At 45.4% G+C, this 26,025-nt stretch overlaps 1 protein-coding gene across 1 annotated transcript in view; it reads left to right on the top strand.

The window, feature by feature from the left end:
- The window catches only part of TUBB1 (tubulin beta 1 class VI), a 917,325-nt gene extending 895,874 nt beyond the window's left edge, over positions 1–21,451 (top strand). The window contains exon 4 of the transcript XR_014492272.1: positions 21,207–21,451. The gene's annotated coding sequence lies outside the window, so the exon portion shown is untranslated. The remainder of the gene's footprint in view (positions 1–21,206) is intronic.
- The last annotated feature ends 4,574 nt before the right edge of the window (positions 21,452–26,025 follow it).

Genomic DNA, 26,025 nt, shown 5'->3' with positions numbered 1-26,025 from the left:
TTTCACTGCGAATTGATATGCATTGATGGCCACAATCTGCTCTCAGTAGCATCAGCTGAAATGTTGAGAATGATTCATCAAACATCATGGTCTGAAATGGACTTCCAGGGAGATATGAAGAATGCAAATGCATAACCAATAACTGTAGCAAAGACCAAGGAACTGGTGAGTACATCAGTTGCTTGCAATCTCTCTAGATAAGGAGAGGACAAGAGATCTCCCCACAAGTGTTCCCAACATGTAGACTACAAGGTAGTGGTTTTCCATGCATCTCAAAGCTGGGAGATGAAGGGGTTGCAACCAAGGAAGTTACTTCTAAAGGACACTAAATTCACAATCTTCCCTTTATAATCGCTTTAGGAAATTTTCTATTAACCATCTTAAAACTCTTAGCGACCTTCAGAAAGACACATTTGAAAAACCATTGGATGGATTTTATCTTCAACTCTGAACAAAAGAAAAAAATATTTGCAAGCCTAAGAACTTAAAGAATCTGAAATAAAGAACAAAAAGCTAAATAATATTTTGATATAAGAAAGTTATAAATGGATTAAGGTATAGATAAATGTGAAACAAGATAAGATTTTGCAATTAATTATAAAAAAATATATAGTTGAAGTCCTGGAGTCATAAAAGAGCCAAGGTTGCCTACTCCAGTTCTAGCCCCATCTTCTATCCAGCTGCAGACTAAGCTGTCTCTTATTTGACAATTTCCAAAGAAGCATCTCTAGTCAGCACCCCATTTAGTTGAAAAAGGAAAGAAAGAAAGAAAGAAAGAAAGAAAGAAAGAAAGAAAGAAAGAAAGAAAGAAAGAAAGAAAGAAAGAAAACCAATATGGATCTCTTTTTCGTACTCTCCTATTGTGGCATTGTCCTAATTAATAAGAAATAACCTGTTGGAACACCTTCCACAAATAAAGTCTGAAGAGGCGTTTTGTAAGATTTTTGGATCAGCATTATGGCCCCAATAGCTTCTGTTTCCTCTGGAGCAGGCTGTTTGAAGCCTGCTCCTTGTGATCATTTATTTACATGCACTCTGCTCAGGAGAAGCCATTTCTTAGGTATTTGTATGCAATCCAGATTCTGACAAGTGATTGTCAGTCGGCTGCATTTTGTAACCACATTAGACATATGGAGTAATGTTTATTGTGTCAAAAGCTATGCAATATAAACCAAGACAATGTAATTTGGTAATGAAATGCTTATGAGGATCATTCCTTTCTGCTCATGGGAAGATATATTAGAGACACATTTACAGTTTGTGATTTTTTAAAAGACTTGGAGCGAGCTATCGGTAATTCATTTCCCACTCCCCACCATGTAGAATTAAAAATAAAGATAGCCTAAGGCCAACCTGTTCCACATTATGAGCAGAAGAGCTAAAACTGTCACTGGATCTGAAATATTTAACTCTAGGCAAAAATGGACCTCAAGAATGGTGCATAATTTTTTCTCTCCCTATTAACTTGCTCACCTGTTCATCATTAAAATGAATAAACAACCCATTCAAAAATGGATTTCAGAGATGAAATAAAATTGAATTTAACCAATTATGTCAGCCGCACAAACCTACAGTTTGAAAAGTCACAGATCCTATAATAAACTTTACTGATGTGCATACAATGGCTTATGAATATGTGTGTATGTGAAACAACCTGATATTTAATATTCTAATTGTTTCTATCATTTTTGTTTAGCCAAGAACAAGGAAGAGTTTGAATAAATGCTACAAGATCCAGGCTGCCCAAATTTAGACCCCTATAGATGCCATTATTGTTTCCATGTCTTCTGCATCTCTTTGGTGCCCATCAAGTTATCATCTACATGTTGACAGCCCAGTTCTGATATTGTTATTTAAGCAGTGAAAAACATGAACAGGGAGATACAAACTTTTTGGCTACTGGGAACAATGGGGATTTTGTTAACGCATTGTACCTGTAGGCCAGTGTTCCTCAAGCTTGTTGGCTGAGGAATTCTGGGAGTTGAAGTCCACACATAAAGTTGCTAAGGTTAAGAAACACTGCTGTAGCCACTTTCAGGAAATAGAAGTTGCAGTACATGGCCACTCAGAACAATTCTATTTACCCAAAGTAAAATGTCATGATTGTTCCTAGTTAACTTCTCTAGCCAAGAGGATGCTTCCAGCTTATTTTAATTTGGTTTTAGGTGGGTGCAGATCCTTCCAAATAAATCAATGACCCATGGACACCCACCTCCTGATTTTGAAACAAAATTGTAGGAGATCCTAGAGACAATATTTTAATAAAAATATTTTGAAGGCAGCTGCTTTGTTACATCCCGGCTTTTCCCTTTTTAAAAATTAAAAACTCAAAATGACAAAAAAATAAAGTCAAGTGGGGCAGAGAGCCTAATGGTACCAAATTTCATTGCTCTTCATGTGAAGTGTTAGTACCACTTTATAATACCTTGGTAAGGCCACACTTGGAATATTGCATCCAGTTTGGTCACACCAATACAAAAAGATGTTGAGACTCTAGAAAAAATGCAGAGCAATAAAGATGATTAGGGAACTGGAGGCTAGAACATCTGAAGAACAGTTGCAGGACTGAGATTGTCTAGTCCAGATATGTCAAACTCATGACGTCATGTGATGTCGTGAAACATATCGGAGCTCTTTCCCCATTGCCGGCAATGGGGTGGGCGTGGTTTCCTGGTGACGCATCCGGCTCATGGGCTGGTAGTTTGACACCGCTGGTCTAGTCTGATGAAAAGAAGCACTAGTGGTCACTCAATGGCAGCGTTCCAATATCTACAGAGCTGCCACAAAGAAGAGGAAGTCAAGAGCCTTGGTGGAGCAGTGGGCTAATGCCTCCTTAAGTAACACCAGCTGCCTGCAATTAGTGCAGGTTTGAGTCCCACCAGGCTCAAGGTTGACTCAGCCTTCCATCCTTCCCAGGTAGGTAAAATGAGGACCCAGATTGTTGGGGGCAGTAAAAATGCCGCTTGGGGGGAGGGCAAAAGCCCTAATAAGTAGGCATATACATACAGTAGAATGAAGGCTATTGCTAAGCACATTGATTTGTGCTTCTTAGATTGTAAGCCGCCCTGAGTCTTTGGAGAAGGGCGAGATATAAATGGGATTTTTTTAAAAAAAAAACCCATTCTCCATTTTCCTAAAGGCAGGAAACTAATCAAGGAAATAACCAACCTAGAACTAAGGAGAAATTATTCTCCTGACAGTTAGAACAATTAATCAGTGGAATGGCTTGCCTCCAGAAATTGTAAGTGCTCCATTTTCAAGAAGTGATTGGACAACCATTTGTCTGAAATGGTATAGGTCTCCTGCTTGAGCAGGGGGTTGGACTACAAGACCTCCAAGGTTCCTTCCAACTCTGTTATTATTTTATTATTTTATTTTATTTTATTATTTTATTATATTATTTTATTTTATTTTATTTTATTTTATTTTATTTTATTATTTTATTTTATTTTATTTTATTTTATTTATTTTATTTTATTTTATTTTATTTTATTTTATTTTATTTTATTTTATTTTATTTTATTTATTTTATTTTATTTTTTATTATTTTATTATTTTATTTTATTTTATTTTATTTTATTTTATTTTATTTTATTATTTTATTTTATTTTATTTTATTTTTTTATTTTTTTATTTTTTTATTTTTTATTTTATTTTAATCCCATTTATATCCCGCCCTTCTCCGAAGACTCAGGGCGGCTTACAATCTAAGCACAAAATGTGCTTAGCACATTATTCTAAACATCATGCAGGGCAAAGATGCAGAGGATCAAGATAACCAGAAGGACTTTGGAAAAGCTTGGGAGAAACAAGAATAACATAGTCTGGCAATATATCGTAATAGATAAAGTTTAGTGGCAGGTACTATAAAACACTTTTTATTGCTGCACTGGAGGAAATTGTCTTCAATTTTTTGTTCAATTTTCATAAGTCTCTTTATCCTACTTAGGCTCTGCAGACAGAAATGTTTTCTGTGGATGTCTCAATGCAAATTGTATTCTAAGGTGTCCTAATTGAAGCTCAAACACACATAAGCATGTGGAGGGTTAAGCAACATTTTAGCTGGCTTCCAAGATGAGAAAGCAATTAAGGATGTGATTGACTCAATTTCTTTTCCATGCTAAATATAATGGGCAAAAGTGGTGTTTTTTATCACCACCTTTCAAGAGGATGCCTCACTGGTATAAATGCATAAGCTTTTTTTTTGCCTTGAATTTCAGTCACTACCTCTTGAGTGCTGAGTTAAGCCTTTGAAGAAGATTGCAAGAGGCTGTTTTGTCTTTCAGGAATCATATGGCCCTTTTTGAAAAGTTGTTTTCCATTGATTTATCTAACCCGCCTGTCGTGCGTGAGGACTGAAGCAATACCTGAAATGCCATGTACAGTGCTTAAAAGGGGGAGATGTTTGCAGGAAGAAAGAGGTACAAATTAAAGGTGTCATGAAGTTAATGAAAATAATGGAGCAATGTTGATTGCAGTACTTTCTGTGACTTTCAAGCTGGCCATTAGTGGAGCTCATAAAGTACTCATCAGTGCCTTGGTGCCTAAATTCATCTACACATCCTTCCAATTTACTTGGGCTAATTTCATGATTTAATGAAAATGTCTGTAATCATGTACTTTATAATAACGAGAGTTGTAGTTTATTAACTCTGGACTATGTCAGATCTCGGTAGAATGTAATTGCACTGACTCTTAAGGCAGCATAACAACCCATGAATATATTTCAATTTGTTGTTGTTGTTGGAAAAATTCTGGCATTTGAAGGCAGGTAACAAAGATATTTGAGTTAAATATATACTACAGCTTTTGATAGTAGGACTCCCAGCTGCTCCCAGTCTACAGCATTTGTAGATTTCTGATATTGTTTGATGCCATTTCCAAAAACAGGAAATGTTTTAGTGAAAGGTTGATTTAATTTGTCAGAATGGACATTCCATGGGTCAGAGTGCTCAGCTTGAAATTCACAGAAATTATCCTGTCTTTATACTTGCATGCCTAAGTCTTAATCTGCTTCTCCTTCACAAGCTTGACAATGCAGTCCCTTCTCATACAGGTAGTCCTTGAGTTACAACCATTTGTTTAGCAGCTGTTCGAAGTTGCAGCATTACTATTTGTGACCTTCTCAGCTGCCTTCCAGCAAGCAAAGTCAAGCAGAAAACTTCGATTCACATAATAACTCACTTAACAATCTTCTTGCTTGGCAATGGAAAGTCTGATCCCAACTGTGATCACAAGACAAGGACTACCTGTAATTAATGTGTTGTAGATCTGGCATTTCTCTTTCTTGCCTGAACAGCTTAACAAACATCTGCTTTATACTTGTCATGCTTGATGGTACCATATTTTCCAGCGTATAAGACAACTTTTTAACCCATGAAAATTGTCTCAAAAGTTGGGGGTCGTCTTATACGCCGGGTCGTCTTATACGCCGGAAAATACTATTCACCTCTCTGATCTGCAGTCCCCGGCAACACGCTCCGAAGCCGCCTCCCAGCCAGCATGTCGCCGCCAAACTTCCCAGCCCACACCGCGTCTAGGCACTGCAGCCCGGATGGGTCCGGTCCCGGTCAAGGACGCCGCGGAGCCCGCTGGCACCGGGCGAGACCTGGCAGAGTTGTCCTGCACATGCGCACGCTGGCCAGCTGCCGGGCGTCGGTGTGTCAATCACTCATCGGATCGTGGGAGGGGACGGAACGGCTTGGAGCTGAGCCACCGCTGTCACCGTTGCCACCAGGGTTCGGACGGGAGGGAGAAGCCTCCTCTTCGCGAGCCTCCCCTGCCTCCGAGCCAGGCAGGATGGGATTCTGCCGACAGAAGAGCTGAAGTCACTAGGGGAACGCACCGCGTGCTGAAGGAAAAGAGGAATCTTTTCCTTTCTCCCCAACGCGACCGTCAGCCACCGCAACCGGCCACCGCAAGAGACCCGAGACCGGCTCCGGCCACCGCAACAAGCAAAGGAACCACATGCCGCAGCAACCAACAGAAGAGCGATGGCACAAACAGGGCAACCCCGTGAGTTTGACACCCACCACCCAGAGAAATGGGCCCGGTACCTGTTGCACGCCGAGCTGTACATGAGATTTAATCAGATCTCGGAGGACGGCTCAAAGGCGGCAGCCCTGCTCTGCATAGGTGGACCCACACTCCTCGAGGTCGCCGCAAACCTGTTCGCCCCGGAGGCCATAGAAACCATCTCTTACCGGGACCTCGTCACTAAGCTAAATGAAAATTTCTGGCCCTGCAGGTCCAAACTGGCTTCGAGGTCACAGTTTGAGAAGAGGGACCAGCGTCCTGATGAGTCCAGGGCTGACTACATCACCACCCTGCGAGAAGCCGCTGTCGCCTGCAAATTTTTGAACCTGGAGGAGCGGCTACGCTGTTCTGAACCAGCCCTCTTCTAACAAACCCCTTATCAGAAAGAAGAGACTGGAGAGCGTCCAAGGCTAAAAGGCTTCTGCCAAGATTTAATTACGCAGTTAACAAAAACACTAGAGCTTGTCTTCTCAAGCGGAAAAGTTGCTTTCAGCAACCAGCCCCTCCCCAAACACTCCTTTTATAGAGAGCTCAGGGCGTGGTCTCCCTGTGCCTCCTCCCGAGGAGTCCCATAGCCTTTCTTTGTTTGTTCCTGCTCGACTGCCTCCTGCGTCGGGCGTCCTTGAACAGGGCCAGCTGTGGGTCATCATCCTCCGCACTCTCGGGCTCACGCAGCTGAGAAGAGGTCCCCGGCTGAGGACTCTGCAAAGCCTCCAAACCATCATCAGCCGGTTCGTCTCCCTCCTCCCCCTCATCTGAGTCCTCCGATACGTCGGAGCCGGCTGTCGGACCCACAGGCTGGCCCTGAGTCACAACACTATCCCGCACCGCAGGGCCCTTCCCCCGGGTCTGCCGATCCGGATGCGGTCGGGATGGGAACTGTTCGTGAAAAGCAGTCACCAACGCAGGGGCATGAACGGCGGTCGCGTCTTCCCATGTGAAGTCCTCCGGCCCGTACCCTTTCCACTCGATCAGGTACTGGAAGCGACCTTTCAGCCAGCGGGAATCCCTGATGCTGGCGACCTCGTACTCGGGGGTGCTGCCTCCATCACGAGTTCCTGATGGGGGAGGTTCCGCTTGGCGAAGTGGACAGGCCGGTTGTTCGGGGACCAACAAGGACCGATGGAAGACGGGGTGCACGCGCAGGGAACGTGGCAGAGTTAAACGATAGGCGACCGGATTGATGACGGCCTCGACTGGGAACGGTCCAAGGTAACGGTGGTCCAGCTTCCTCGCCGGCCGAGTGGATGGTAGGTTCCTGGTGGACAGCCAGACCCGATCCCCCACCGATAGTGGAGGCGTATCCCTTCTCGACCGATCGGCGAACCTCTTGTAGTCGGCCTTGGCCTTCTCCAGCTGCCGTCGCACCAACCGATGGATCGCCTGTAACTCCGTCATAAATTCGTTCGCTGCCGGCTCCGATGAGTCCACGGGAGAAAGGGGGAAAAACCGGGGGTGATAACCCACGTTGGCCAAGAACGGTGTCATCTGCGTGGAGGTGTGCTGCGAGTTGTTAAAGGCAAACTCGGCTATGGCCAAATAGTCCACCCAATTGTCCTGCTGCAGGTTAACGTAGCAGCGCAGATACTGCTCTAAGATGCCGATGACTTTCTCGGTACCCCCGTCGGTTTGTGGATGATGCGCGGACGAGAGGCAAACCTTAATGTCCAACGCCCGCATCAACTCCTGCCAGAAGCGGGCTGTAAACTGGGCCCCCCTATCGGAGACGACTCTATCGGGAAGGCCGTGCAGCCGGAACACCTGTTGGATGAACATGCGACTAGTGGCGCGAGCTGACGGTAAGCCGCGACAAGGGATGAAGTGCGCCATCTTGGTCAGCATGTCCACCACCACAAACACTGTCGTGAAGCCGGAGGATAGGGGTAGATCCGTCAGAAAGTCCATGGACACAGCCCCCCAGGGTCTCTTGGGTGTTGGCAAGGGCTGCAGTAAACCAGGCGGGGCCCCTGTCGCTGACTTGGCCTGCCTGCAAGGAATGCAGGAGGTGACATAAGACTGGACATCGTGTCGGACTCGGGGCCACCAAAAAGTACGGGAGACCAAGTTCAGAGTCTTGAACAGGCCAAAATGCCCCGCAGCCGGGTTATCATGACACTGGCTGAGGACGAGTCCCCTGAGTGGCCCTCCTGGAACATAGAGCCGGTCACGATAATACAGGAGTCCATCCGCGACCGACCAAGGCGAATCTGGCCCCACCTCTTCCTTCCGCTGAGCCACCCACGCCTCCTGCTGCTGCGCCTCCCGGATCCAAGCCCGTATATCCACCGGCTCCCGCACCGCAGCAAAAGACTCGACGGGGATCACTGTCCTGGTCGGAAGCTTGTCTTCCGCTCGGGTGTATTCGGGCTTTCTGGACAGAGCATCCGCTCTCTGGTTGTGCCCGCTTGGTATGTACCGCACCCGGAAGTCAAACCTCGCAAAGAAGAGGGACCACCGGATCTGGCGTTGATTCAAATTCCGAGCGGTCTGCAGGCTTTCCAGATTCTTGTGGTCCGTCCGGACCTCGATCTGATGCCGCGCCCCCTCCAGATGATGCCTCCAAGCCTCGAACGCCGCCTTGATGGCCAGCAGCTCCTTCTCCCAGATGGTATAGTTGCGCTCCGAGGGGTTCAATTTCCGAGAGTGATACGCGCAAGGGAAAAGGGTACCGCTGGGCGTCGTCGCCTGGAGTAACACGGCCCCAATGGCAATGTCGGAGGCGTCCGCCTCCACGACAAATGGCCATTGCGGGTCGGGATGTTTCAAGATGGGCTCCTTCATGAAGGCGTCCTTCAAAGCCTGGAACGCCTGTTGTTCGGGGGCGTTCCACTGGAACCGAGTCTTCTTCTGCAGGAGCCGGGTGAGGGGGGCTGTCAAGGCAGCAAAGCCAGGGATGAATGTCCGATAGTAGTTGGCAAATCCAAGGAGTCGCTGAACGTCCTTCACGCGACGCGGGGGTTGCCAACTCTGCAACGACTCGACTTTACTCGGCTCCATGGCGATGCCCTCAGGAGAAATGCGGTGACCCAGGAAATCGATGGTCACCTGGTAGAACTGGCACTTCTCCAACTTGGCAAACAGCCGATGTTCCCGGAGGCGCTGCAGGACCTGACGGAGATGCTGATGATGCGCTTCACGTGACGGGGAGTAAATCAGGATGTCGTCCAGGTAAATCACGACAAACTGGTCCAACAGATCCCGAAAGATATCGTTCATAAAATGCTGAAACACAGCGGGGGCATTGGTCAAGCCAAACGGCATCACCGTGTACTCGAAATGTCCATAGCGAGTACCAAACGCCGTCTTCCACTCATCACCCGGCCGAACCCTGACGAGGTTGTAAGCTCCACGCAGGTCCAGTTTCGTGAAGATCTTAGCCTCCCGGAGTCGGTCCAAGAGCTCGGGGATGAGGGGCAGCGGGTAGCGGTTACGCACCGTGATGGCGTTGAGTTTCCGGTAGTCACAGCAAAGCCGTAACTCGCCCGACTTCTTTTTGACGAAGAGCACGGGCGCAGACACTGGCGAGGACGAGGGCCGGATGAAACCACGAGCCAAATTCTTTGTCAGGAAGTCCCGCAATGCAGCCAACTCGGGCTCCGACATGGAGTACAAACGCCCCACTGGGAGAGGCGCATCAGGGACTAGGTCAATGGAGCAGTCGTAGGGCCTGTGCGGGGGTAATTGGTCCGCCTCTGACTCGCTGAACACGTCAGCAAAGTCGGACAGTTCGGGAGGCAAGGAAACCCCTGGGGAACCCTCCACCTGGCCGGCACAGATATGGCGGGTGTGGTCCACGCACTGCAAACTTGGGAAGGTGACCAAGTTCTGAGACCAATAGATCTGTGGATCATGCGCCCGGAGCCACGCCAGTCCCAAGACCACGGGGAAGTGCAGATCCGAAGTGACGTAGAACTGAATGGCCTCCACATGGGTACTGATGGCCATACACACGGGTTGCGTGGCGGCCGTAATAGGCCCGGACAGGAGCACTCGACCATCGATGGTCTCCACAAGCATGGGCGGATCCACTGGACACTGGGGAACAGCCCATTTGGCCACAAAGGCCGAATCCATAAAGTTAGTGGTAGCCGCAGAGTCAATTAAGGCATGGACCGGAATCCCCTCTGGCTTGCCAGGAAGGATCAGACGTGCCTCCAGAATCAAATGCCGTGGAGGTTCACAGGCACCGTCGGAACGGCGTCGCTCGGCGTGGTCGTTGTGGGTCGCCCGATCTTTCACACCGTCTAGATCGGGCTCGGGCCGTTTCCCGACAGCAAAGCAGGGGACTTTCTCGGGGCAGGCTTGATCACTGACGCCCGCTGACGCTTCTTCGGGCAAGAAGCAGCCAAATGTCCAGGGTCCCCACAGTAAAAACACAACCCCCCCGATCGTCGTCTGTCCATTTCCGTCTCCGATAGACGGGACCTGGCGGCACCCAGCTCCATTGGCTCCTCCCTCTGGACTGGGGGCTCACGCACAACAGGAGCGGCAGGGGTCTGTGGGGTGGCACGGCGACTCTTTCGCTGCTGCAGCCGGGCATCGATCCGCAGACAAAGATGGATCAGCCCATTCAGGTCTGAGGGAATGTCCACGCGGGCCAGCTCATCCAACATCTCCTCCGACAAGCCATCCTGGAAGGCATCCACGAGCGCAGCCTCATTCCAGGCGGAATCCTGGCTAAGCAGCCGGAAATCGCTGATGTAGGCCTGTAGGGGGCGCTGACCCTGCCTCAAAGCTTTCAGGCGTCGGGTGGCCGTCTGCGCCTTAATTGGGTCCTCATACATGAGGCGCATATGGTCACAAAACCCCCCAAAGTTATCCAACAAAGGGCTAGGCTGTGCCAACAGAGGCGTGCCCCAACGAGCTGCATCTCCCGACAGAAGGCTCAACACGAAACCCACCTTATCTCGGTCAGTGGGGAAATCAGCTGCTCTCACGCTGATAAAAAGCTGGCATTGTCCCAGGAAGGCAGGAAACAGTTCTGGATTGCCAGCAAATTTATCCGGCATAGCTATCTGACATTTCCTCCTGGGTGGGGGTGCAGCATGTACCTGGGCTTGTAGTTGCCCCACTTGAGCTGCCAGCAAAGTGAGTTGCTGGGTGAGCTGAGCATTCTCGGCAAGAAGCTGCTCCATCGTAGTTGTAAGGGGTGGGAGGCTGAAAGCAAACTGTTCTGAACCAGCCCTCTTCTAACAAACCCCTTATCAGAAAGAAGAGACTGGAGAGCGTCCAAGGCTAAAAGGCTTCTGCCAAGATTTAATTACGCAGTTAACAAAAACACTAGAGCTTGTCTTCTCAAGCGGAAAAGTTGCTTTCAGCAACCAGCCCCTCCCCAAACACTCCTTTTATAGAGAGCTCAGGGCGTGGTCTCCCTGTGCCTCCTCCCGAGGAGTCCCATAGCCTTTCTTTGTTTGTTCCTGCTCGACTGCCTCCTGCGTCGGGCGTCCTTGAACAGGGCCAGCTGTGGGTCATCATCCTCCGCACTCTCGGGCTCACGCAGCTGAGAAGAGGTCCCCGGCTGAGGACTCTGCAAAGCCTCCAAACCATCATCAGCCGGTTCGTCTCCCTCCTCCCCCTCATCTGAGTCCTCCGATACGTCGGAGCCGGCTGTCGGACCCACAGGCTGGCCCTGAGTCACAACATACGCGACAGGCTGGTTTGCGGCCTACAAGACATGAGGCTGCAGGAGCGCTTGTTTGCGAAAGACGAGATCTCGCTCCAGGAGGCCCAGGATGTTATCCTGGCCCACGAAGCGGCCTGCGAGGCTGTCCAGGCTGTCTAGGAGTCCAGAACTGGCAGCCAGACAGCCAGCATCCACCAGCAAGTCATCTCAGCTGAGAACGAGGAGGACGAACAAAGCATCGACCTCCTCCAGTGGAAGTTGACCCCCGACCAACAAGGTGGGCACCCAGACAAGCCCAAGCCGGCCAACAACTCGCAGAAGTGCGCAGGTTGTGGCGGAAACCACATGCGCAGCCTCTGTAAGTTCCGGTCAGCCACGTGTTGGGCCTGCAAGAAGACAGGCCACATAGCCGCGGTCTGTCGTAGTCACCGCCCCCAAGAGGAGATCCACAAGCTGCGCCAGGAGGAGTTGCCGTTGAGAGGTACTGGGGCCCCGATCCAAATTAAAATTGGCTATGTCGAGAGCCAGCTGGGCATACACCACACGGGTAGCCGCTGGCTGCTCAGACCAAAATTAGATTAACAATCCACTTGCAGGGCGTTCCCTGCAACATGGAACTTGACTCTGGCTCTGTGGTCTCCGTCATTTCTGACGAGACCTTTAATTACATTAGCAGCCGGAGCAAGCAGCGGATTCAATTACGGTCCTCAAATTTAGCGCTGACCAACTTCCAAAACACGCCGGTCAAGGTAAAGGGGAAGGCCACCTTTTCCGTGGGGTTTAAGAGTTGCGAGGAGCACCTGGAAGTAGTGGTGGTAGAGGGCCGGAGAGCCAGTCTAGTCGGCCTAGACTGGTTTGAGGCCCTGGGAATCGCGGTCACGGGGATCCGCCGGATCCAGGGAGAATCTATTGAGGCTGTCTGCAAGGAGTTTGCAGACGTCTTCGATGGAAAGCTGGGGAAGTACACAGGGCCCCCCATCTCATTCAAATTGAACCCGAGCGTCACCCCGATTAGGGTCAGGTGAGTACCCTTTGCGCTCAAGCATAAAATCGAGCACGAACTGGACAAGCTAGTGGCCCAGGGAATCTTAGAGCACCGCGAGCCAGATGTGCTGGGCCAGGGAGAAGCCACACCCAGACGGTCCACCAGACCCCACAGGACACCTGTGTACCTAGCAGACTATGTGTGCAAGTGACCTCAACTCGTTGTTATGTATTATGCATGCATTGTAAATAGTTATGTGTGTTATAGTTAATAAGGAGGTTCTTCTCTAAGGTGGGAGGGGTGTTATGTATCCAGGTGCAGGCATCTGCATAGCAGCAGCCACCAGGGGACGTTGGCCTGGACGGTTTTGGTGGGAAACCCAGTTTCGGCAGGAAACCTAGGGCCAACCCCATTGGGTAGCCGCCTACCTGACCAGGTATATAAGGAGGCCAGGTAGCCCTTGTTCTCCAGTACGAAACCCCCCACAATAAAGAGCTGAACACGTACTCTGGCTGGTGTCTCTTCCTTGCGTCGGACCCACTACATTACAGCTTCCTTTGGTAGTTGGCCAAAAGAAGGATATTTATTATTATTTGTTTGCAACAATATGAGGTCACAGCTGCCTGCTCTTTAGATAGTATTGGCCTTCATACACATTGAATTCTTTCCAAGAACCTAGGATGTTGTAATGTATTGGCATAGTATATGTATGGATCCAAACAGTGTTGCCTTTTGTAATTCACAGATGGAAATTTTGTCAATGCTCAGATTTTTAAAGTTTTGTACGGCACCCAGTATGCTGATAACCACTGGGACCACTGTGTGGCTGCTTTATACCATAATCTTTCAATTTCGATTTTGATATTTTGTGAGCTTCTCCAATACTCCTTGGTAAACTAGGAAAAGGTGGAATAGACAACATCACCACTAGATGGATCTGTAGCTGGCTAACAAACCATACTCAACGAGTAGTCCTCAATGGCACTACATCCACATGGAGAGAAATAAGCAGTGGGGTACCACAAGGTTCTGTTTTAGGCCCAGTACTCTTCAATATCTTCATAAAGGACTTAGATGAAGGAAAGACAATCAACCAGTGGAACATCTTGTCTCCAGAAATCGTGGGCACTCCATCACTGGAGATTTTTAAGAAGAGACTAGACAATCACCTGTCTGAGATGGTATAGGTTCTCCTGCTTGAGCAGGGGGCTGGACTAGAAGACCTCCAGGGTCCCTTCCAGCTCTATTTTATTCTATAATTATTTTGTGCAATCTTCTTGCCTCAGCTGAGTATATGATCTATTGTTTCTTCTGCCTGTTTGCACAATTTGCGCTTTGAATCATTTGTTGATTTTTCAATTCTGGCCTTGATTGCATTAGTTCAAATAGTGCTGCCAAATTCAAGCCTTCAGTTTCTTTTTTTTTAATGTTTCAGTTGTCAATCATTGCCAGGTTTTATCTTTATTAACTTTCCCCTCTATATTTTGGAGAAATTGACCCTATAATGCTTTTTCTTGCAAGCATTCTGTTTGTGGGGGGTTTTTTTTGACATTATTTCTCTATCACTTTTCATTTTCTGCACATTTAGCAAATTCCAATTTTTAAGTTACATCAATCCTTGTTTTTGACTATCTTTTAAACACTCTGCCAATGCACACTTTTCATCTGTAACAGCTTGTTTGATCTGAAGTAATTCTTGCTTCCATTTTTGCATTGCACAATTTTTATTATTATTAGGTAATGGTAATGTATAGTTAGATTCACAGTCTAAGATTGATGGAAAGTTAATAATTATAGTCCTAACCAAGGACCTAACAATGATTAAGGTAGCATTTAAGAACATAGCCAATTCAAAGTTAGGTATTTGTAAAATTAAGGTGTTCACATATCTATTACTATTATTTTATTTAATTATACCAAGGAGCCCTCGTGACACAGTGGTTAGAATGCAGCATTGCTAGCAAACTCTGCCCCATAGCCTGGAGTTTCATCCTGATGGGTTTCAAAGTGGACTCAGCCTTCCATCCTTCCAAGGTTGGTAAAATGAGGACCCAGATTGTTGTGGATCATAGGCTGACTTTGTAAACCCCTTAAGAGAGATGACCCATGGCAGAAAACCATTTACTCTCTTTCCTTTGACTTTAGTCTTCTAATTCCATAAAAAGAACAGAGGATAAAGAAGGTAAAAGGCTGAATCTTAGGTGGTTGTGGTCAGGATATAAATATTGATTCACTACAGGTGTATCAGTGAGCTGATTCCACCCTTGGTGTTAATTAGAGAAGCCTGATTGAAATCAAGGTCCTGTAAATTAGTTATGATGAAATTATCCATTGATTTCAATGGCCTTATTCTAAGCACCATCAATCATCTTTCTCTCTCTCCCTGTAACTATGGCAATATGGATATTTATGTGAAGCTCCCTTGTTTTCATGTTTATCACTGCATAAGAAACTTCCATACATACGTAAAAACATGGTCATAGAATAGGGTTGCTACCTCTTTAATGTCTCATTACCAAAGCCCATAGTGAAAAATGTTAGAGCACAGTTTATTGCCAGCAATTTTCTCATACTCTGTCTTAATGTAAGGTAGGTCCTCCAAACAAAAGAACTTATTTGGAAACTCTACTGAAGAGGCCAGCTCATTGAAGGAGGGAAGCCATCTGTCCCAGGCCCTTATATGCTCATTGCTTGCAATTTTCATCGATGGGAGGCTGAGAGTAGAAGATCAAATGCTGAGGCCAACTGACTGGTTTTGCCGAGGTTCAGCAACTGAACATCTGTGTTGAAAGATGTGTGAAACCAAATTTTCCTATGCCGTGTTTCTTGTAAATGAATGTCGTTTTCTTCAAAGCATAAATGACATAAAATTAGATTTCGGTGCCTTATGTTAATAGGTTTCTGGAACAGCGTCCTTCTAATTTCCCGCACTGGTAAGTCCTTGTCATGCCATCTCCTCGCCATGAAATGAGTCACACTTTATGCTGGTATGGGTGGCTGTGCTGTCTCATAGCAACAGCCATTAGGGTGGAAAACACCAAGAAGGAGGGGTAGGAAGAGGAGAAGACACTTGAAAAGTATTGTCCCTGTTTTCCAGAAGTCTCAGGGAAGAGTCTAGGTCCTGAGCTACAGATTTTCAGCACTGAAGTGGGACTAAGTCCTTTTTGGGGACATTAAAAAAGTGCGAAAATGATGATACATATTTAGCTCCACTCCTTCCTTTGTGATCTCCCCATCTCAATGGGCAATGCCTGTTGGAAAGAAGGAGACTGAAGTTTGGATTGGTCAATGAACATACGTTGACTTCTGTGGAAGAAGGAACCCTTGCTAGTTTAACTCTTCCCTCCCAGTATTTCTCAACCTTGACAACTTTAAGAGGCTTGAACTTCAACTCCCAGAATTCCTCAGCCAGCAAGCTGTCTGAGGAGTTCTAGGAGTTGAACTCCACGCCTCTTAAAGTTGCCAAGGTTGAGAAACATTGCTCTATCCCACAGGTAGGCAACCTCGGCTCTTTTATGACTCATGGACTACAGTATGCTGACTCAGGAATTCTGGGATTTGAAGTCCATGAGTCATAAAAGAGCCGAGGTTGCCTACCCCTGCTCTATCCTATGCAATTCTTCCCTTGTTACAGCAGAGCCACTTGGTCTGATACACCATCAAGTTGGTTGCCTGATGTGCTGCTGGAGAGGTCTTCATCATAAACCATTGTAAGGTACCTGGGGCAGATGTGTGGGCAGATTCTATGGTCACCTCACAAGGCTTCATCCCAAGAATGTCTTCTTCAGGACTTGTGCAAAGTCTATGGCTGAGATGATAGCTGCTCTGGAGATCTGCATGGTTTAGGTAGATAAGAAAAAAATATTCGAAGGCACAAAGTCTGGCAACATCTTTTGAGGAGGATAACATCTGCAATGTGGAGACGAGGTTGTTTCACACATATGGCAGAACAAGGATTCATTTATTGATTCCAGTGTTCTCTATGAGACTGTTGGAAAGAAGCTATACAAGGTGGATCAGGAGTTTGTCTATCAGAAGAATAACTCATTTAGCTCATAATGGAGTCTATGCAGGAAACCCTGGGCTTCACAGTGCATGTAGCAAGAGCATACAGATGCGATAGCAATATGCCACTCTCATTTTACCAACAACAGAAGGATGGAAGGCTGAGTTAATCTTGAGCCCCATTAGGATTGAACTTCAGGCTGTGAGAGAGTTTGCCTGCAATACTGCACTTTAACCACTGTGCCACCAGGGCTTATGCAACATGAGGGGAGAGCAGAAACAAGCATGCATACCAAACACACATACCCAGACATTTAAAGATATGTTATTTTATTACACAGGAAAAAAAATAGTTATCTCCTAGGACCACTGCTGGGAAAGGGTTGGAAAGAATTCTGTAAGCCATACTCTGCTTATTTCCCCTGCTTGGTTTATTTTTTTTCTAACCGTACTGTATGTTATTGCACAATAACATAGTTAGTGACTTGTGGTCTAGCAACCAAAACCTGATTGTGATTGTTGTTCTTTAAGGACTAGGGGAGACATGACAGCAGTGTTTCAATATTTGAAGGGCTACCACAAAAAAGGGGGTCAACCTATTTTCCAAAGCACCAGAAGGCAAGACAAGAAACAATGGATGGAAACTAAACAAGGAGAGAAACAACTCAGAACTAAGGACAAATTTCCTAACAGTGAGGACAATTCATCAGTGGAACGAGTTGCTTCCAGAAGTGGCGAATGCTCCAACACTGGAAGTTTTTAAGAAGAGACTGGGCAACCATTTGTCTGAAATGGTATAGGGTTTCTTGCCTGAGCAGGGGGTTGGGCTAGAAGACCTCCAAGGCCCCTTCCATCATCATCACCACCACCACCACCACCACCACCACCACCATCATTATGGAGCCTTCGCCTGTTGTGGAATAGAGGGTTTTCTGAAATTGATTATCCCCATTGTCAATCCCTATACTTTTTCCTCTAGCCTCTGTTTCCACTTATGGCCAGCCACTCAACTTTTCTTCAAGGCAATGGATGACAGAAGCTGATTTTATTCACCTTGACACAGCTGGAATAAGACAGACCTAGGCTTCTCTTTCTCATCTGCAGGGGATGAGATGAAAGCAACCTCACGGGGAGTTGGCATTAAAAACAGATAGCAGATTACATGATTAGATGTGAGTATGGTAAAGTTCTAGGATTGCTGTGTCTTTAAAAGGAGAAAACTCGGAGGGTGATGTGGTTATATTTTTTTAAAAAAAAACTTTATTGAATGGGGGGGCAAGAGTTGGGAGTTACTCCAAATAGGTGCACTGCCCCCTCTTAGAGGTGACGATTTTTTTTTTGTGGGCTAAATTTGTACAACAAAAGGAGAGTGCAGATTTCACGTCGCCGACGATGTATATTTTGCTGCTGGGTTTTCACACCTGTTAGGCAAGGCTGAACAAATCGCAGGGACAAATCTGGGGGCCTCAGGTCGTACTGCGTTGTGAATTGCTGTAAAATGAAATTTGAAAGAGGAGAGACGTTTATTCTCAGCTTGTGCTTTTATCCTGTTTTGAGACTGTCATGCTGGGCATAAGCAAAGGATGTCTCCACGGAAGAGAGTTCTATTGCCTAATTTGAATGCAATGCCTGTATTGTTGCTTCGATATGAACAGAATTAGTCAGAGTGCCAGCTATCTGTACCTGGACAGATGCACAGCCAACCTGCTAAGTATGAGCCTGCCCAGGATCCATGAAGATTGAACTGAAGGGGTATCACAGGGAATTTTTTACAAAGTTATGCTCCCCGGGTAGTGACACATCTAAATCAAGCATCAGTTTAAAACTCACCTTGACCTGGATTGTGTCCTCATAAACAGAGGTGCTATTCTAAAGGCACTCAGGTGACTGAATCTCTTTATTGGGCATTTGTAAACGAACCCTGATTTTATGGATTGCTATAAGCCTGCGCAATACTCATAATTAGTGTTGTGTGTTCTAGCATCCAAACTTTGATGGTGACTTGGGGAAAAAACAGTCCCATTTTCCAGCTCATGCTTCTGTCTAGACAAGAGATTATATTTGTTCTGCTAGATATCTGTCTACAGATAATGTAGAACCCGCAACCCCTGCTCTACTATCCTTTGTAGCAAGTTTTAATCACTCCTTTAGATCTGGTTTTGCCTTTCCATAATTAAATCAAGGAGAGTATCTACACCATTATGCCATCTAAATTGTTTAATACATTCTAAGCTGCAAGCTGATAGACATTTGGTGTCCATCTGCCTTCACATAGGCTTTTGGGGAGAGCCTTAGTAATTGTATAAACCAAATATAAATAACCAAATTTGTCTTTCCACTAAAATCATAAAATGGAGAGGCTATTTTAAAGCAAGTTAGATTATCAGATCTGCTTATTGAACTTCTGTACATGAACTTTGATTTCATGAATTTCATGAAGGACGAGGTGTGACACGATAACAGTGTTCCAATATCTCAGGGGCTGCCACAAAGAAGAGGGAGTCAAGCTATTCTCCAAAGCACCTGAAGGCAGGACAAGAAGCAACGGATGGAAACTAATCAAAGAGAGAAGCAACCTAGAACTAAGGAGAAACTTCCTGACAGAACAATTAAATCAGTGGAACAACCTGCCTCCAGAAGCTGTAAATGCTCCAACACTGGAAGCTTTTAAGAAGAGACTGGACAGACATTTGTCTAAAATGGTATAGGGCAGGGGTGTCAAACTGCCGGCCCACGGGCTGGATGCATCATGAGGAAGCTGCGCCTACCCCATTGCTGGCAATGGCAAAACTCTCCTGATACGTTGCTCTCCTGAATTTGACATATCTGGTATAGGGTTTCCTGACTGAGCAGGGGATTGGACTAGATAAGTTGCAAAGTCCCTTCCAACTTTTATTATTGTTAACAACAACAACAACAATAATAATTTGCTATGCTTGCACAATAACATAGTTAGTGACTTGTGGTGTAGCAACCAAATCTTGACTGTGACTGGAAAAAAAAGTCTCTTTTTTGGTTCATCTCCCTGTATATGTCTGAGAGGGGCAGACATATAAACACTATGAAATAATTTAAATAAATAAAATTTAAATACAGGTAATCCTCAACTTATAAATGGAATTAAAATAAAAAAAAATAAAAATAAAACTTACAGCCATTCATTTAGCAACCTTTCAAAATTATGATGGTGCTGAAAGGACTTACAACCTCTACCCAAAATTATGGCTGCTGCAACGCAGTCCCCCCCCCCCCCACAGTCACATGATGACAATTTAGCTGCCCATCCTTAAAACGGACCACAAGGATGCTTCAAATGTTCCCAGCTGCCTATCTTGCCCTACCATAGTGCCCTGCTAGGTCCCTTGGGGCTACTTCCTGCCTGGCTGGTTCCCTGCAGGACTTGGGCCTGCTTCCTGTCCTGCTGGGTCCCACAGCCTTGGCCTTCCTCCCCACCCTGTCACATCTTTCTCCGCTTACCTATTCTGAAAATCCCCTTTCCAAAAAAGTGCCCAGCTGATGAGATGAGCAGCTTTCCTGCAGTTGTGGTCACCTTTGTGCAATCTCTCAGAAGGTGAAATTTCCCAAATTTGGAATGTTTGCAATTTGGAAAGTCACACCTTTCCGAGAGATTGCACGAATGGTACCCGCTTCCCTAGTGGTACAAGGCAGCTGTGCAGGATGCATAACACACTGTGGTAGGATTCAGCCAATTCGTACCAGTTCAGCGGAACCGTTAGCTAATTCTTTTGTTGCCCAGGCCCAGAATGGACTTCTGGAAGTGGCATCTACACAGAGAACTGGTTGTTCCCCTTTTGGATTCCCACCACTGATAACACATATTAATAGTTTGGATTACTCTGAATTGATTTTTTTCAAGTAGACCACAGAACAATTTGTGAATCAATACAGAATTCTCACTTGAGACATAAATGACCTGGTTTAAATTATCAAAAACCTCGATGCATTATTTGAAAACAGAACTCTTTTAAGTAGTCTGCTGGAGAAGGCAGAAGGAAAGAGAAGTTAACTAGCAGAAAGGGGGATGGGCTTGACACAGCATCATAAATCCTGAAGGATCAGGTTTAAGGACAGATTATCTTGGATAAATTCCATCTACTGTAGTCTCTAAGAGTCAACACTGACTTGATGTCACATTATCCACCAATACTGACACTATGGTGTGCAGAACGTGGTGTTCCCAAAGGAGTATCATCCAGCAGAAAAAATGAAGTAAAAGCAGACTTAACTGTGACACTTTTGCAGATATCCAAAAAGTTAGTTGGGTGATAGGAAATTTATATGGATAGGTGGTGCACCAAAATCTCCTAAGAAGACTGAAATTGTTCAGTGGGCAAAACAATAATTGACTGATAATTGGAAGAGGGAAGAAAAAGTCAGTGGTATGGAATGTAGAATTCTCAAAGATGGTATATAGCACAGGGCTTTTCAACCTTTTCACCCATTGTACCCCTTTTAGGATATGACAACATCCGAGTACTACCAGTCGCCTAGCAAGGTGTCAAAAACTTGATGAACAAAAAAAAAAAAGGAAAAAAGTGATGAAGTACAGGTAGTCCTCAACTTACAACAGTTCGCTTAGTGACTGTTCAAAGTTACAATGGCACTGAAAAAAGTGCCCCCCAAGCCACAGCCGAGCAAGACACCTGCCTGCCCGCCCGGCGGCCCTCTTCCTCCTGTCCGAGGTTTTCATTGTTGTGAGCATTTCTGTTGAGGATTGGCAGCGGGGGTGGGGTGGGGTGGGTGTTTGGTTTTTATTCCCCTCATCTGCTGGGTGGTTGCAGCAGGTTTTGGTCACTTCACATGGCCCTGGGACACTGTGACCGTCATAAATATAAATCAGTTGCCAAGCATATGATAATAAGCAGGCATATGATAATAAGCAGGCATATACGTAGAATGAAGGCTACTGCTAAGCTTGTAAGCTGCCCTGAGTCTTCGGAGAAGGGCGGGATATAAATGGAATTAAAATAAATAAATAAATAAATAAATAAATAATGTAAATCAGAAGACCCTGGAAATGCTGCAACATTGCAGCTGATTGGCGCTTGGCGCTGATCCTGATGTTGAGACTCTAGAAAGAGTACAGAGAAGAGCAACAAAGATGATTTGGGGACTGGAGGCTAAAACATATAAGGAACAGTTGCTGGAATTGGGTATGTATAGTTTAATGAAGAGAAGAGTGAGGGGTGACATGATAGCAGTGTTCCAATATCTCAGGGGCTGCCACAAAGAAGAGGGAGCCAAGCTATTCTCCAAAGCACCTGAAAGCAGGAGAAGAAGCAACGGATGGAAACTAGTCAAGGAGAGAAGCAACATAGAACTAAGGAGAAACTTCCTGACAGTTAGAACAACTAACCAGTGGAACAACCTGCCTCCAGAAGTGGTGAATGCTCCAACACTGGAAGTTTTTAAGAAGAGACTGGACAGCCATTTGCCTGAAATGGTATAGGGTTTCCTGCCTGAGCAGGGGGTTGGACTAGATGACCTCCAAGGTCCCTTACAACTCTGTCATTCTATACTATTCATCCAGGTCATGGTTGTCCCAAAGGTGCTTTTCCCGAAGTTCTTCAATCAGAACCTTTTGGATGAGAAGCAAAATGTTTTCAAAGAAAAACAAAGAAAGCCCAGTTTCCTTCAGGAAAAGCACCTTTGGATGATCAGAAGTCACTTTTTTCAATGGTGTTGTAACTCTGAATGGTCACTAAATGAATAGTTGTAAGTCAAGGATTATCTATACTGTTGCTCATTACATACTATGCATAGCCAGATATAATGTGACAGGTTTATGGGAAAGAAGCAGCAAATAGTTTCCCTTTTTCAAATAAGGAACAATTAAGAAAACCTTCTCCTCTGAACCTTGTATTACACTTTTCATTTACAGATTGAATTATTTACTGTGAAAACAAATATGTTGAGTTTTTTCTCTCTCTCTTTTCCCCCTTAAGCACAAAATATATGTGAACTTTTTAGACTTTGGAGAACATTTTAAGGAAGTTGAATCAGCAAGACATTCTGTGACGTCTTGAAATAAATTGGTTGTTGCTTGGGTGAAATTAATTTATTTGATTAATTAGTTCTGGGGCTGTTTGTTTATCTTAGAGTTTCCTTGACAAACACTAAGACTGCATAGAATAATTAAGTGTAGCCCACTTTAAATGCTCATAAGAAGCTGAAACAAATCATTTTCCCTATACTGTTATTGTCATCCCACTGGGATGCTTTAATTAACACAACTCAAAATCATTTGACTGAAAAGATGAAGAACATCATGACTTAAAGATGGAGGGGAGCTCAAGTTTACAGGAGAACTGGACCCAGTCAAAAAAGAGATTTTTTTAAAGCAAACAGGCAACAAAACTTTGCTTCATTGCAAATGAAGATAAATAAAGTTTAGCCTAGGAAAAAAGAGGCAATCGACTGTCAAGAGGTGTGCAACAAATTAACCTCAATTAATTGTTCAATCAATTAAATAATACAGTGTAAATGCAGCCTTTCCATCATGTACAACATTCAAAACAGCTTATGGATGACTTTGGGCCAGTCAGTCTCTCTCAGCCCAACCTCACCTCACAGGATTGTTGTTGTGTAGAAAATAGGAGAAAGAAGGAGTATTAGTTATATTGACTGCTCTCAAAAATAATAAAGAGGGGGATAAAAATAAATAAATATACTTGATTGGTGTAGATAATGCCTTTCTAATATAGCTTGCTTCTGTGCACATTTCCCCTTAACATTTTATTTATTTATTTATCAAATTTAGACATCACCCATCTCATTATCCAAGTGATTCTAGGCAGTTTACAGATACAAATGATAAAACTATATAGAAGACATAGAATTAAAAACAGGGTGAAGAATAAAAGAACAAAGTTAAAAGGCAAGTTAAAAAGATGGAGAGAATGTCCTCAAGCCACCAGCCACCGAGATTGTGTGCCACACTCTTCTGGGAGGCAAGAAGAAGAAGAAGAGGAGGAAGAAGAGGAGGAAGATGAAGAAGAGGAGGAGGAGGAGGGGGAATATTTTATGTTTAACATATCTATTTTTTTAAAAAGAAATGTATTTGGAAAGCATTTCTTCTTTCCAAAGTCCACCTCCAACCCACAAAGTTTATTAACTTTATCATTTCAGCTACTATCCCACTCACTTGAAATCCGGTGCTTCAGAAGCTTAATGTTCTTGTCAGACATGTGCTGCCCGAATCCTGGGGGAAATGCCAACATTTCAGATGAGTTTCTGTTGTTCAGTTTGTGATAAATTTTATCCTAATTGTATTTAGTGTATTCCGAGCATGGTTTGTTGACACTGCAAACAAAGGAGTTCTCTGCTTAGCTGCCTTAAGAAGCATTTTGCTCAATGTGAGCCTCTCAACAAAAATTGCTGGGCTGCGTTTACTCCTCCTTCTTACTTTCTAAAACAACTGATTTTCTGATACCATGGTTACTCTAACCTTGGGTGTCCTCCTGGATTCACAGCTCAGTTTGGAAGACCATGTAGGAGCTGTGACCAGGGGGGCTTTTGCCCAGGTTCACCTGGTGCACCAGTTGCGACCCTATCTGGACCGGGATGCCTTGTGTACAGTCACTCATGCACTCGTGACCTCTCGTATAGACTACTGCAATGATCTGTACATGGGGCTGCCCTTGAGGACCACTCGGAGGCTTCAGCTGGTGCAGAATGCGGCCACGCGAGTTGTGATGGGGGTCTCCCAGTACTCCCATGTAACACCTCTTCTCCGTGAGCTGCATTGGCTTCCAGTTGCCCTCTGGGTGAGATTCAAGGTGCTGGTGATTACCTATAAAGCCCTAAATGGCATGGGTCCGGACTACTTACGGGATCACCTGCTGCTGGCATCATCTTCCCTTCGTCCTGTGCTCTCCCACAGAGAGGGCCTCCTCAGGGTGCCGTCGGTCAGGGAGTGTCAACTGGTGGCTCCCAGGGGGAGAGCATTCTCTGTGGGCATGCCTGCCCTCTGGAATCAGCTTCCGGTTGACCTCCGGATGGCTCCCAACCTTCGCTCTTTCCACTGGGATCTGAAAACCTATTTATTTGAACAGGCCGACCTGGTTTAAGGGTTTGGGGTATTTTTAATTATTTATTGTTAGGGCTTAATTAATTAAATTTTATTTTAACTTTTGTATGTAAAGCTTTTACTGCCCTGTACACTGCCCTGAGTCCTTCGGGAGAAGGGCGGTATAGAAATTCAATTATAAATAAATAAATCTAAAAGGAAGAGTGCATTGGGTAAGAGCTCTTTGGGTGCTACGTTTAAGATTTTGGGTGGTAAGAAACCTCATGGGAAGTTTTCTGGGAAAGTCAGGGCATCCCTTGGTGCAATAGGGGGTGGGTGGGCTCTTATGAGCTTATTTGACTGAGTTTGGGCCCTTGTTACATTCTGGATCATTCTTACATTGCCTTGGTGGGGCAGATATCCTTTTTGCCTGGTTCTGCTGAGTCATGGAGGAGGCCAAGCCAGCTTTGTCTGGCTTCTTGAACTTTCCAGGTCCATGGGCTGCTCCTACTTTGGTGGGAGATGAGGGTGAACATTCCCTCTTCATGGAGGATCCTGGAGTGGCTATGTCAGTCTGTCTTCAGCTGGAGGGGCTTCTGAATCTGACTGCAGGCAGACTGAGGAGTGCAGAAAAATGGTCCACCTGTGTCTCCTGGAGGAAAAGGAGGAAGCAAGAAAGACAGGAAGAGCTTGCCTTCTCAGCCCTTCAGGGAAGGATGGTGCTAGTGGTTCAGGGATAGGAATGGGTAGGAACCTCTGTGGAGAGTAGGTGTTGTTGGAGGTATGGCACTCAGACAAAGTGGCCATCAACAAGCACATAATGATAAACAACATCTACATATCTTCAAAAGAGACAATCAAAAAGCCCAAAAGGAAAAGAGCAGATATTAACATCAAGACTGACACTAGACAGAAAATCAAAACAAGAAAACAATACCTCAATCAAGGAGCTGCCAACTCCAACAAAGAACTAGCAGTAAACAACAGCCTAATCAAGGAACCACAAAAAACCCACTCACCAACACTGAGAGGGCTAACCACTAGTCTATGAAAAGAAGAGCAAATCCCACTCCCTTATAGCACTGATGATGTTACCTAGTGTAGTAATGAAACTTCAACAAAGAAAACCATCAAGCTTAGAGAGCACCAAGGACCCCACAATTCAACCCCGAGCGACAGATATTCACTTCTGTTAGTGTCTCCTCTCTGTTTTAAAACACTGATCTAATGGCAGAAAGTGAAGAAGAACTAAAAAGCCTCTTGTTGCGGGTGAAGAGGGAGAGTACAAAAGTTGGGTTGAAATTAAACATTAAGAAAACCAAGATCATGGCATCCGGCCCTCTCAAT

This window comes from Vipera ursinii, assembly GCF_947247035.1.
Source record: "Vipera ursinii genome assembly, chromosome: 3".
Taxonomy (NCBI): domain Eukaryota; kingdom Metazoa; phylum Chordata; class Lepidosauria; order Squamata; family Viperidae; genus Vipera; species Vipera ursinii.
This window is presented reverse-complemented; position numbering and strand designations above follow the sequence as displayed.